The sequence below is a fragment of the Mustela erminea genome, chromosome 15, assembly GCF_009829155.1.
Source record: "Mustela erminea isolate mMusErm1 chromosome 15, mMusErm1.Pri, whole genome shotgun sequence".
Classification (NCBI taxonomy): domain Eukaryota; kingdom Metazoa; phylum Chordata; class Mammalia; order Carnivora; family Mustelidae; genus Mustela; species Mustela erminea.
The window spans coordinates 50,524,721-50,537,250 of record NC_045628.1 but is presented as its reverse complement, the minus strand read 5'-3'; positions in this window follow the sequence as shown (position 1 = coordinate 50,537,250).

Genomic DNA, 12,530 nt, shown 5'->3' with positions numbered 1-12,530 from the left:
GCTTTGTAAGAACTTTGAATATGATTTTATTTTTTTCTTTGAAATGTTAAAATGCCTGAGGAATTCAACATGGTTATAGACTTTGTGTTAGTTATTTTGGTGCTTCATAAAAAAAAATCTAACATTTGAGGGCACAAGTAAGCTTAACTTTACACAATTTCAGGACATAAAAATCATGTAAAATTTACTGAGCAAGGCCAGAGAAGTCCCCACTGGCATGATGAAATTTTATAATGATATAATCTTTAATGAATTATACTTCCATTTAACAAAATTTTAATAAGGAATTTCTTTTGCTTGCATTGTTATTAATTCTCTCATCTGAATTGCCTTGGGCATGTCTGCCATAAAATTGTTCAACATAATATTTCTTTCTATGTCAATCATATAGTACATGTAAATCTCCCAACCATGAATAAAACAAATTTCATTTTCTTCAAAACACATACCTAGCTTTCAGAAAAATATTTACATTGAAAATTAAGATGTGCTCAAAGAAAACTATGACTCATGTTTAATGGGCTAATAGAGTTCTAACCACAAATGCATTATGTTATAGTACTTTCTGATACTTTTTGGAAATGAACACAGATGGAATCTACATTATACTTTTCACATTAACTCCCCTTTTCAATCATGCATTTGTTAACTTTAATTTAGCTCATACTTCTATGAAAGCATTTGTATACTTCCATTTGCACCAGTGACTAAAATAGACTACAGAAGATTGTAGAACACCTGCCAATAACAAAAATGATGACAGAGAAAAATTCAAAAATTGTTCATAATCATCTAGTTTCTGAGTGCTAAAACTTTAATTTATGATTCCCAGTCAAAAGTTCATAACAAACAGAAGCAAAACCAGCAAATCACTTCAGTAGTAATTAGTGAAAACTTACTGTGCACACAACAAAGTGACAGCTTGCAAACTGGGAGTGCTCAAACCAAAACATGAATGAGGCTCAGAGGTATATTGCTATAAGACTACTTCTATTGTGTGAAAGCAGTGAGTGTTTAATTTTTACAGCGATTGGTTACAATATTAGAATTTTCTGAAATGAAAGGGAATTGGTTAGTAGTGACTTCATATCAGTTTTGGGAACCTGTTTCAGTTTTGTTTATGATTTTAAGATGTTCAAGCAAGAAGGTCAAATTGACTTCATTTGTTTTGCAAAATAAAGGAAATTACACTTTGCTTGTATGACTAACTGGTTTTATCTGCTTAGGGAATTTTCAAGTGTGCTCTTATTTGTATTTAATTTTAACAATTTCTTCTTTTGGGTCAAGTTCTCAGCAGACTGAGAGCATGATCGATCAGTAGCATGCTCTCAGTTACCATAGTTGGTGTGGTCAGGGTGAAGACTCACATATTAGCTGTTCCCATAAGATGAGTTGGAAACTTGGGCTGAAGGGTCAAGCATGTAGTCAAAATCTTCGTCACTTGTGTGGTTGATGTTGACTTCATTCAGTTGCCTGATCCTTATGGATAGATACCATTTGGTGTGTAAGTGGCTGCTGACAGGTATTTAAAATTCTCCAGAGCACACAAAGGAAAGGTTCATGTGATGCTGATCGGGAGAACACTTGCCAAGGATTAAAAAATTCCCTGGAGCAGAGATTACTAGGATCCAAGGTCAAACAAACTGAACCAGGTCTATGGAAGAGGTATCACTTATCCGATGAAATTTTCCTGGTCTTTAAGATCATTTAGATATTGGATAACAATTGTGACAGATAATTTGTCGACACAGAAGCATTTTTCACTAAGTACAGCACAGGCATCTCTTTGTTGAACAATAAGGACATCAAGGACTCTCCTGTTTCAGAGTATCACTGAAGATAAACCATTAATTTCAGTTTGTACAGCTTGGAGAGCATTTAAGGGATCATGAAGTTTTTTTTTTCTGTAGTTGCAGAAATATTAATAAGTGGTATTTCTAATTAATTACCTCCTAATTAGGAAAAAGCCTTATGATGAATGTATGGAAACCAGAGCTTTTTTGAATAACATGGTTTGGAAGCTCATGAGACTCTCACTTATGAGGAGTCACTTTATACATAAATGGTCCTGAGTTTAGAATCTGGACAGCATTTAAGAACTCATTTTTAGTCAGTTGAGGAGCAAGATAACCTAAACCACAGGGTCCATTTGAGTAAGAAAACTCTCTGTATCTTATTACCACTAAGGATGGATAACCGGGTTTTGTTAAAGGGGAGAGTTAGTTTGGATCTCATGACCCACCAATCAGAGGAAAGGTGGACATCATGGTTATTTTTTGTCAGAGGCATCATCACAGTCCTGTCTTAAAGGGCTGTGGTTTAAATTTGAATTGGAACAACAACAACAACAATAACAACAACAACAAATTCCTAAGAATTTAGTTTAGTGCTCCATATGTCATATTATCATTGATAAAAGATTGATTTTTTCCCAATAGTGCTTGGAATATTGGTCTCTCCAATAAGTGAAACTGCCATTTGCTTTATATAATGGGGGTTTTATGGGAGCATTCCATTTACCTACTTATTTTTCATTGAACCATTGTACAGCTTCAATAATTTTCTTGACAATTTAATTAAAGGGATAGCTGTCATTATCTAGTTGTAAATCTGTGTCATTGTATATAGGAATCTAGTCTCCTTCATCTGAATCAAACCAAAGGGTTCGTTTACGGAGTGAGTCTGGAACATGCCTCAGTTAAGGTCCATTACTATTAAGATTCTCTGTTTACAGAATAGGTTACCAACAAAGAAGTTAACAGTGGATATGGTCCATCCCTTAACCTCTAAGGCTTCTTCTCAATGTCAGATTAGTTGGCCATAAAGTTGAATGGCCAAGAGAAATATACCAATCTTTTCGTAAAGCTGTATTCCTGAATGTCTGAATAGGTCATCCAAACATAGATAGGAGCTTATTATTATATTACTTGGGAGTCTTCCTGGGCATTTAAACAGCTACATGATCAGCAATCATTTTGGCTAGTAAAAAAAGCTATTAATTGAATGGTGGACCTCAGAAGGTATTCATTCTAGATGGGAAGAATTCCCAACATAAAGAAAAAAACATGAATTTAAATATCTTGAGTTACTTTGCAAGGTAAAAATAAAACAAAAAAATGTTGTCAAATTAAGTCCTGAAAAAAGAAAAATGAGGAATTCTGCAGAATCTTGTTCCATGAACTTGGGCAGAGGCTGTCTACATTGTGCTATTATTTGTGTCGGGGAAAAACATTTTTTTTTTTTTGTAATCCTTAGCTTCAAGTCTGTTGTAAGGTGGCAAGTCCAAAGTCTAGGGAAGTTCTTTAATTGAGAGATATGGACAAGGTTAGATGGACCCTGAATTTACTACTGTGTGACAAGTTCAAAAAAATCCTGGTAGGACCCTAGCCACCAAGGTTCAAGTGTTGTTTTTCACTGACGTATCTTTCAGAACAGCCATTCTCCAGGTTCTGGTGTCCAGAGTATGAAGTCTCCAACATGTGCAAGATCTCTGAAAGCTTCCTTGACCTGTTAAAACCAAGCTTTTGAACACTGTACAGTGCTTCATAGTATTGGGTCATACCAGAATTCACAAGGGAAGGTTGTATATGGGTTCTATGATCAAGGGCATGGGTTCCCAGTGATGATTGCATATGGTGTCAGTTTATGTTTCCCAAAAGGTGTTGACCTTAAAGTCATAAGGGCTAAAAGTCATACTTTAGGCCCTGGGAATCCTGTGGTTTCAGCTGGTTTGCTGATTTCAGTTTCAAAATACCATTGGTATGTTCAACTTCCCTTGAAGACTGAGGATGACAGATACAATGATAGCACCACAATGTTTGAATAAACCTTGTCCAACTGTTTTATGTCCTGTTTAGTAAAATAAGTGCCTTAATCACTTGAAGTTTTGCATGGAGTTCCCCATAGTGGTAGAACATTTTCTAATTTTTTTGCTACAGTAGCAGCATCAGCTTTCTGACAGGGAGAGCTTCAACCCATCTAGAAAACAGACACAACATTACAACTGCATGCTGATATCTTGTATTAAGAAGCAATTGAATGAATTCCAATGGTAAATGTTCAAATGGTCTTGATGGTGAAGGGAAAACCCTCAGAGCTACTTCAATAGTTTTGCCTAGGTTTGTGACTGACAGCTTAAATAAACACTGCTTATAAACCTGTCATGCCAGATTAAAGCAATCACCCCATACACACACACACACACACACACACACACACACACACGTAAATTTTTTTCTAAATAGGCTCCTCACCTAGTGTGGAGCCCAATGTGCAGTTTGAACTCATGACCCTGAGATCGAGATCTGAGCTGAGGTCAAGAGTGAGACACCTAACCAAGTGAGCCTCCCAGTCTCTCCGCCCCACGAATATTTTTCATAATTTGGGTCGTAGTGTTAATTCCATGGTTGGTTGTCATGTGAAATGCTCATAAGCGTGGAAATTTGAGATATCCAGGAAGCACCAGACAGCTATTTGGGTCTATTCTTTTTTTCATTAAATTTGCAGCCTTCTTGGGGGGAGGAGTCAAGATGGCGGAGAAGCAGCAGGCTGAGACTGCTTCAGCTAGCCGGAGATCAGCTAGATAGCTTATCTAAAGATTGCAAACACCTGAAAATCCATCGGCAGATCGAAGAGAAGAAGAACAGCAATTCTGGAAACAGAAAAACAACCACTTTCTGAAAGGTAGGACCGGCGGAGAAGTGAATCCAAAGCGACGGGAAGATAGACCCCAGGGGGAGGGGCCGGCTCCCGGCAAGCGGCGGAGCAACCGTGCACAAAATCAGGACTTTTAAAAGTCTGTTCCGCTGAGGGACATCGCTCCAGAGGCTAAACCGGGGCGAAGCCCACGTGGGTTCAGCGTGGCCTCAGGTCCCGCAGGGTCACAGAAGGATCAGGGGTGTCTGAGTGTCGCAGACCTTGCGGGTATTGGAACGGGAAAGCCGGCTACAGAGACAGAGCCGACAGTAAGCTCACAGCTCGGTGTGACCTTGAACTGGTCGCAGGCTCGGTGAGCTCGGAGCGCGGCCGGAGGTCAGGCAGACGGGAGTAACTGGGCGCTGTTCTCTGAGGGCGCACTGAGGAGTGCGGCCCTGGGCTCTCGGCTCCTCCGGGCCGGAGACCAGGAGGCCGCCATTTGTATTCCCGTCCTCCGGAACTCTACGGAAAGCGCTCAGGGAACAAAAGCTCCTGAAAGCAAACCCGAGCGGATTACTCACCCCGGCCCCGGGTAAGGGCGGTGTAATTCCGCCTGGGGCAAAGACACTTGAGAATCACTACAACAGGCCCCTCCCCCAGAAGATCAACAAGAAATCCAGCGGAGACCAAGTTCACTTACCAAGGAGTGCGGTTTCAATACCAAGGAGAGCAGCAGAATTCCAGAGGAGGAGAAAGCCAAGCACGGAACTCATGGCTTTTTCCCTGTGATTTTTTTTTAGTCTTGCAGTTAATTTAATTTTTTTCTTTTTCATTTTTTGTTTTTTTTTTTCCTCGCCTTCGGGTAAAATTTTTTTTTTTTTTTAACTGTTACCATTTTCTTTTTTAACGATTTTTTACTAGTTTATCTAATATATATATTTTTTCTTTTTTACATGTTTCTTAGGTGTTTTCCTTTTTTTTTAAATTCTTTTCTTTCCTTTTTTTTTTTTTCTTTTTTCTTTTTTTTTCTTTCTTCCTTTTTGAACCTCTTTTTATCCCCTTTCTCCCCCCTCACGATTTTGGATCTCTTCTAATTTGGTTAAAGCATTTTTTCCTGGGGTTGTTGCCACCCTTTTAGTATTTTACTTGCCCCTTCATATACTCTTATCTGGACAAAATGACAAGACGGAAAAATTCAACACAAAAAAAAGAACAAGAGGCAGTACCGAAGGCTAGGGACCTAATCAATACAGACATTGGTAATATGTCAGATCTAGAGTTCAGAATGACAATTCTCAAGGTTCTAGCCGGGCTCGAAAAAGGCATGGAAGATATTAGAGAAACCCTCTCGAGAGATATAAAAGCCCTTTCTGGAGAAATAAAAGAACTAAAATCTAACCAAGTTGATATCAAAAAAGCTATTAATGAGGTGCAATCAAAAATGGAGGCTCTCACTGCTAGGATAAATGAGGCAGAAGAAAGAATTAGTGATATAGAAGACCAAATGACAGAGAATAAAGAAGCTGAGCAAAAGAGGGACAAACAGCTACTGGACCACGAGGGGAGAATTCGAGAGATAAGTGACACCATAAGACGAAACAACATTAGAATAATTGGGATTCCAGAAGAAGAAGAAAGAGAGAGGGGAGCAGAAGGTATACTGGAGAGAATTATTGGGGAGAATTTCCCCAATATGGCAAAGGGAACAAGCATCAGAATTCAGGAGGTTCAGAGAATGCCCCTCAAAATCAATAAGAATAGGCCCACACCCCGTCACCTAATAGTAAAATTTACAAGTCTCAGTGACAAAGAGAAAATCCTGAAAGCAGCCCGGGAAAAGAAGTCTGTAACATACAATGGTAAAAATATTAGATTGGCAGCTGACTTATCCACAGAGACCTGGCAGGCCAGAAAGAGCTGGCATGATATCTTCAGAGCACGAAACGAGAAAAACATGCAGCCAAGAATACTATATCCAGCTAGGCTATCATTGAAAATAGAAGGAGAGATTAAAAGCTTCCAGGACAAACAAAAACTTTTAAAGAATTTGCAAATACCAAACCAGCTCTACAGGAAATATTGAAAGGGGTCCTCTAAGCAAAGAGAGAGCCTACAAGTGGTAGATCAGAAAGGAACAGAGACCATATACAGTAACAGTCACCTTATAGGCAATACAATGGCACTAAATTCATATCTCTCAATAGTTACCCTGAATGTTAATGGGCTAAATGCCCCTGTCAAAAGACACAGGGTATCAGAATGGATAAAAAAACAAAACCCATCTATATGTTGCCTCCAAGAAACTCATTTTAAGCCCGAAGACACCTCCAGATTTAAAGTGAGGGGGTGGAAAAGAATTTACCATGCTAATGGACATCAGAAGAAAGCAGGAGTGGCAATCCTTATATCAGATCAATTAGATTTTAAGCCAAAGACTATAATAAGAGATGAGGAAGGACACTATATCATACTCAAAGGGTCTGTCCAACAAGAAGATTTAACAATTTTAAATATCTATGCCCCCAACGTGGGAGCAGCCAACTATATAAACCAATTAATAACAAAATCAAAGAAACACATCAACAATCATACAATAATAGTAGGGGACTTTAACACTCCCCTCACTGAAATGGACAGATCATCCAAGCAAAAGATCAGCAAGGAAATAAAGGCCTTAAATGACACACTGGACCAGATGGACATCACAGATATATTCAGAATATTTCATCCCAAAGCAACAGAATACACATTCTTCTCTAGTGCACATGGAACATTCTCCAGAATAGATCACATCCTCGGTCCTAAATCAGGACTCAACCGGTATCAAAAGATTGGGATCATTCCCTGCATATTTTCAGACCACAATGCTCTAAAGCTAGAACTCAACCACAAAAGGAAGTTTGGAAAGAACCCAAATACATGGAGACTAAACAGCATCCTTCTAAAGAATGAATGGGTCAACCGGGAAATTAAAGAAGAATTGAAAAAAATCATGGAAACAAATGATAATGAAAATACAACGGTTCAAAATCTGTGGGACACAACAAAGGCAGTCCTGAGAGGAAAATATATAGCAGTACAAGCCTTTCTCAAGAAACAAGAAAGGTCTCAGGTACACAACCTAACCCTACACCTAAAGGAGCTGGAGAAAGAACAAGAAAGAAACCCTAAGCTCAGCAGGAGGAGAGAAATCATAAAGATCAGAGCAGAAATCAATGAAATAGAAACCAAAAAAACAATAGAACAAATCAACGAAACTAGGAGCTGGTTCTTTGAAAGAATTAATAAAATTGATAAACCCCTGGCCTGACTTATCAAAAAGAAAAGAGAAAGGACCCAAATAAATAAAATCATGAATGAAAGAGGAGAGATCACAACTAACACCAAAGAAATACAAACTATTATAAGAACATACTATGAGCAACTCTACGCCAATAAATTTGACAATCTGGAAGAAATGGATGCATTCCTAGAAACATATAAACTACCACAACTGAACCAGGAAGAAATAGAAAGCCTGAACAGACCCATAACCAGTAAGGAGATTGAAACAGTCATTAAAAATCTCCAAACAAACAAAAGCCCAGGGCCAGACGGCTTCCCGGGGGAATTCTACCAAACATTTAAAGAAGAACTAATTCCTATTCTCCTGAAACTGTTCCAAAAAATAGAAATGGAAGGAAAACTTCCAAACTCATTTTATGAGGCCAGCATCACCTTGATCCCAAAACCAGACAAGGATCCCACCAAAAAAGAGAGCTATAGACCGATATCCTTGATGAACACAGATGTGAAAATACTCAACAAAATACTAGCCAATAGGATTCAACAGTACATTAAAAAGATTATTCACCACGACCAAGTGGGATTTATTCCAGGGCTGCAAGGTTGGTTCAACATCCGCAAATCAGTCAATGTGATACAACACATCAATAAAAGAAAGAACAAGAACCATATGATACTCTCAATAGATGCTGAAAAAGCATTTGACAAAGTACAGCATCCCTTCCTGATCAAAACTCTTCAAAGTGTAGGGATAGAGGGCACATACCTCAATATCATCAAAGCCATCTATGAAAAACCCACCGCAAATATCATTCTCAATGGAGAAAAACTGAAAGCTTTTCCGCTAAGGTCAGGAACACGGCAGGGATGTCCATTATCACCACTGCTATTCAACATAGTACTAGAGGTCCTAGCCTCAGCAATCAGACAACAAAAGGAAATTAAAGGCATCCAAATCAGCAAAGAAGAAGTCAAATTATCACTCTTCGCAGATAATATGATACTATATGTGGAAAACCCAAAAGACTCCACTCCAAAACTGCTAGAACTTATACAGGAATTCAGTAAAGTGTCAGGATATAAAATCAATGCACAGAAATCAGTTGCATTTCTCTACACCAACAGCAAGACAGAAGAAAGAGAAATTAAGGAGTCAGTCCCATTTACAATTGCACCCAAAACCATAAGATACCTAGGAATAAACCTAACCAAAGAGACACAGAATCTATACTCAGAAAACTATAAAGTACTCATGAAAGAAACTGAGGAAGACACAAAGAAATGGAAAAATGTTCCATGCTCCTGGATTGGAAGAATAAATATTGTGAAAATGTCTATGCTACCTAAAGCAATCTACACATTTAATGCAATTCCTATCAAAGTACCATCCATCTTTTTCAAAGAAATGGAACAAATAATGCTAAAATTTATATGGAACCAGAAAAGACCTCGAATAGCCAAAGGGATATTGAAAAAGAAAGCCAACGTTGGTGGCATCACAATTCCGGACTTCAAGCTCTATTACAAAGCTGTCGTCATCAAGACAGCATGGTACTGGCACAAAAACAGACACATAGATCAATGGAACAGAATAGAGAGCCCAGAAATAGACCCTCAACTCTATGGTCAACTAATCTTCAACAAAGCAGGAAAGAATGTCCAATGGAAAAAAGACAGCCTCTTCAATAAATGGTGCTGGGAAAATTGGACAGCCACATGCAGAAAAATGAAATTGGACCATTTCCTTACACCACACACAAAAATAGACTCAAAATGGATGAAGGACCTCAATGTGCGAAAGGAATCCATCAAAATCCTTGAGGAGAACACAGGCAGCAACCTCTTTGACCTCTGCCACAGCAACATCTTCCTAGGAACAACGCAAAAGGCAAGGGAAGCAAGGGCAAAAATGAACTATTGGGATTTCATCAAGATCAAAAGCTTTTGCACAGCAAAGGAAACAGTTAACAAAATCAAAAGACAACTGACAGAATGGGAGAAGATATTTGCCAACGACATATCAGATAAAGGACTAGTGTCCAGAATCTATAAAGAACTTAGCAAACTCAACACCCAAAGAACAAATAATCCAATCAAGAAATGGGCAGAAGACAGGAACAGACATTTCTGCAAAGAAGACATCCAGATGGCCAACAAACACATGAAAAAATGCTCCATATCACTCGGCATCAGGGAAATACAAATCAAAACCACAATGAGATATCACCTCACACCAGTCAGAATGGCAAAAATCAACAAATCAGGAAATGACACATGCTGGCGAGGATGCGGAGAAAGGGGAACCCTCCTACACTGTTGGTGGGAATGCAAGCTGGTGCAGCCACTCTGGAAAACAGCATGGAGGTTCCTCAAAATGTTGAAAATAGAACTGCCCTATGACCCAGCAATTGCACTATTGGGTATTTACCCTAAGGATACAAACGTAGTGATCCAAAGGGGCACATGCACCCGAATGTTTATAGCAGCAATGTCCACAATAGCCAAACTATGGAAAGAACCTAGATGTCCATCAACAGATGAATGGATCAAGAAGATGTGGTATATATACACAATGGAATACTATGCAGCCATCAAAAGAAATGAAATCTTGCCATTTGCGACAACATGGATGGAACTAGAGCGTATCATGCTTAGCGAAATAAGTCAAGCAGAGAAAGACAACTATCATATGATCTCCCTGATTGAGGAAGTGGTGATGCAACATGGGGGCTTAAGTGAGTAGGAGAAGAATAAATGAAACAAGATGGGATTGGGAGGGAGACAAACCATAAGTGACTTTTAATCTCACAAAACAAACTGAGGGTTGCTGGGGGGAGGGGGTTTGGGAGAAGGGGGTGGGATTATGGACATTGGGGAGGGTATGTGCTTTGGTGAGTGCTGTGAAGTGTGTAAACCTGGTGATTCACAGACCTGTACCCCTGGGGATAGAGTATTATGCCTCCATCAGAAAGGATGATACCCAACTTTTGTAGCAACATGGACGGGACTGGAAGAGATTATATTCAGTGAAATAAGTCAAGCAGAGAGAGTCAATTATCATATGGTTTCACTTATTTGTGGAGCATAACAAATAGCATGGAGGACATGGGGACTTAGAGTGGAGAAGGGAGTTGGGGGAAATTGGAAGGGGAGGTGAACCATGAGAGACTATGGACTCTGAAAAACAATCTGAGGGTTTTGAAGGGACGGGGGGTGGGAGGTTGGGGTACCAGGTGGTGGGTATTATAGAGGGCACGGATTGCATGGAGCACGGGGTGTGGTGCAAAAATAATGAATACTGTTATGCTGGAAATAAAATAAATAAATAAATAAATAAATAAATAAATAAATAAAATTTAAAAAAAAAGAGAAAAAAAATTTGCAGCCTTCTTGTGCCATTTTTGTTTTTCAATATCTGACACAATTTTCATCTGTGACACAAATTGTCAGAAGTAACCTGATTTGGATCTATTTTATGAAGTTCATTTAAATTACGGAGATTTTGTGCATCCAAAATGTCTTGAGTAGCAGCTTTCGCATGAAAGTCAGCCATAGTATTTTTCCGATATTCAAGGTCTGACTGGTAGGTATGAGCCTCAATTTTGATATTAACAAATTGTGAAGGTAATCACAGTACAGAGAGGAGATCAGCAACCTAAGATCCATTTTGATCAGTTCAGCATTTGATGTTTAAAATTCTTTCCATTTCCAGAACATACCAGAATCATGGACCACTCCGAAAGCATACCTGCTATCTGTGTAAATACTTGGAGCTTTGCCTTTTGCTACTTCACATGCTTGAGTGATGGCAAAGAATTCTGCAGGCTGAGTGGAGTTAAATTTTCTCATAATTCATATTTAGTAGTTCCAGCATGTGCAGCTTGATATTTCCCTTCAGAATATTTGGCCTAAGCGCCATCAATATAGATTACCAAATCTGGATTGGGTAATGGAGTTTCTTGCAAGTCTGATTGAGGAGTATGATTTTGAGAGTCCAGTTCAACATCTCCTAATTTAGAAAGCAGATCTCTTCCCAGGAAATTTGCAGGAGCAGTGTCACCTAAGAGAAAGGCAGGGTTTCAGAGGAAGGGCTGAGAATAAAGGTTATAGACTCTGATAAAGAAATACTTTAAACCTGGGGCACCTGGGTGGGTCAGTCATTAAGCGTCTGCCTTGGCTCTGGGATGGAGCCTGCATCGGACTCCCTGCTCAGTGAGGATCCTGCCCCTCCCTCTCCCACTCTCCCTGCTTGTATTTTCTCTCTCTCTCTGTCAAATAAATAAATAAAATCTTATCAAACAAACAAACAAAAAAACCACTGGGGCACATGGGTGGCTCTGTTGATAAGTGTCTGTCTTTGGCTCAGATCATGATCCCAGGGTCCTGGGATCGAGCCCTGAGTCTCCCACTCCCCCTGCTTGTGTTCCTTTTCTTGCTGTCTCTCTCTCTCTGTCAAATAAATAAAATAAAATAAAATAAAATAAAATAAAATAAAATAAAATAAGTTTAAATTTGATTGGATGGTCCCACCACTGAAACATTTTTGTATTGCTCCCAAAAAACTCTTGATGTATCATGATTGTGATTACAGTGGAAAGAGTCACCTGACA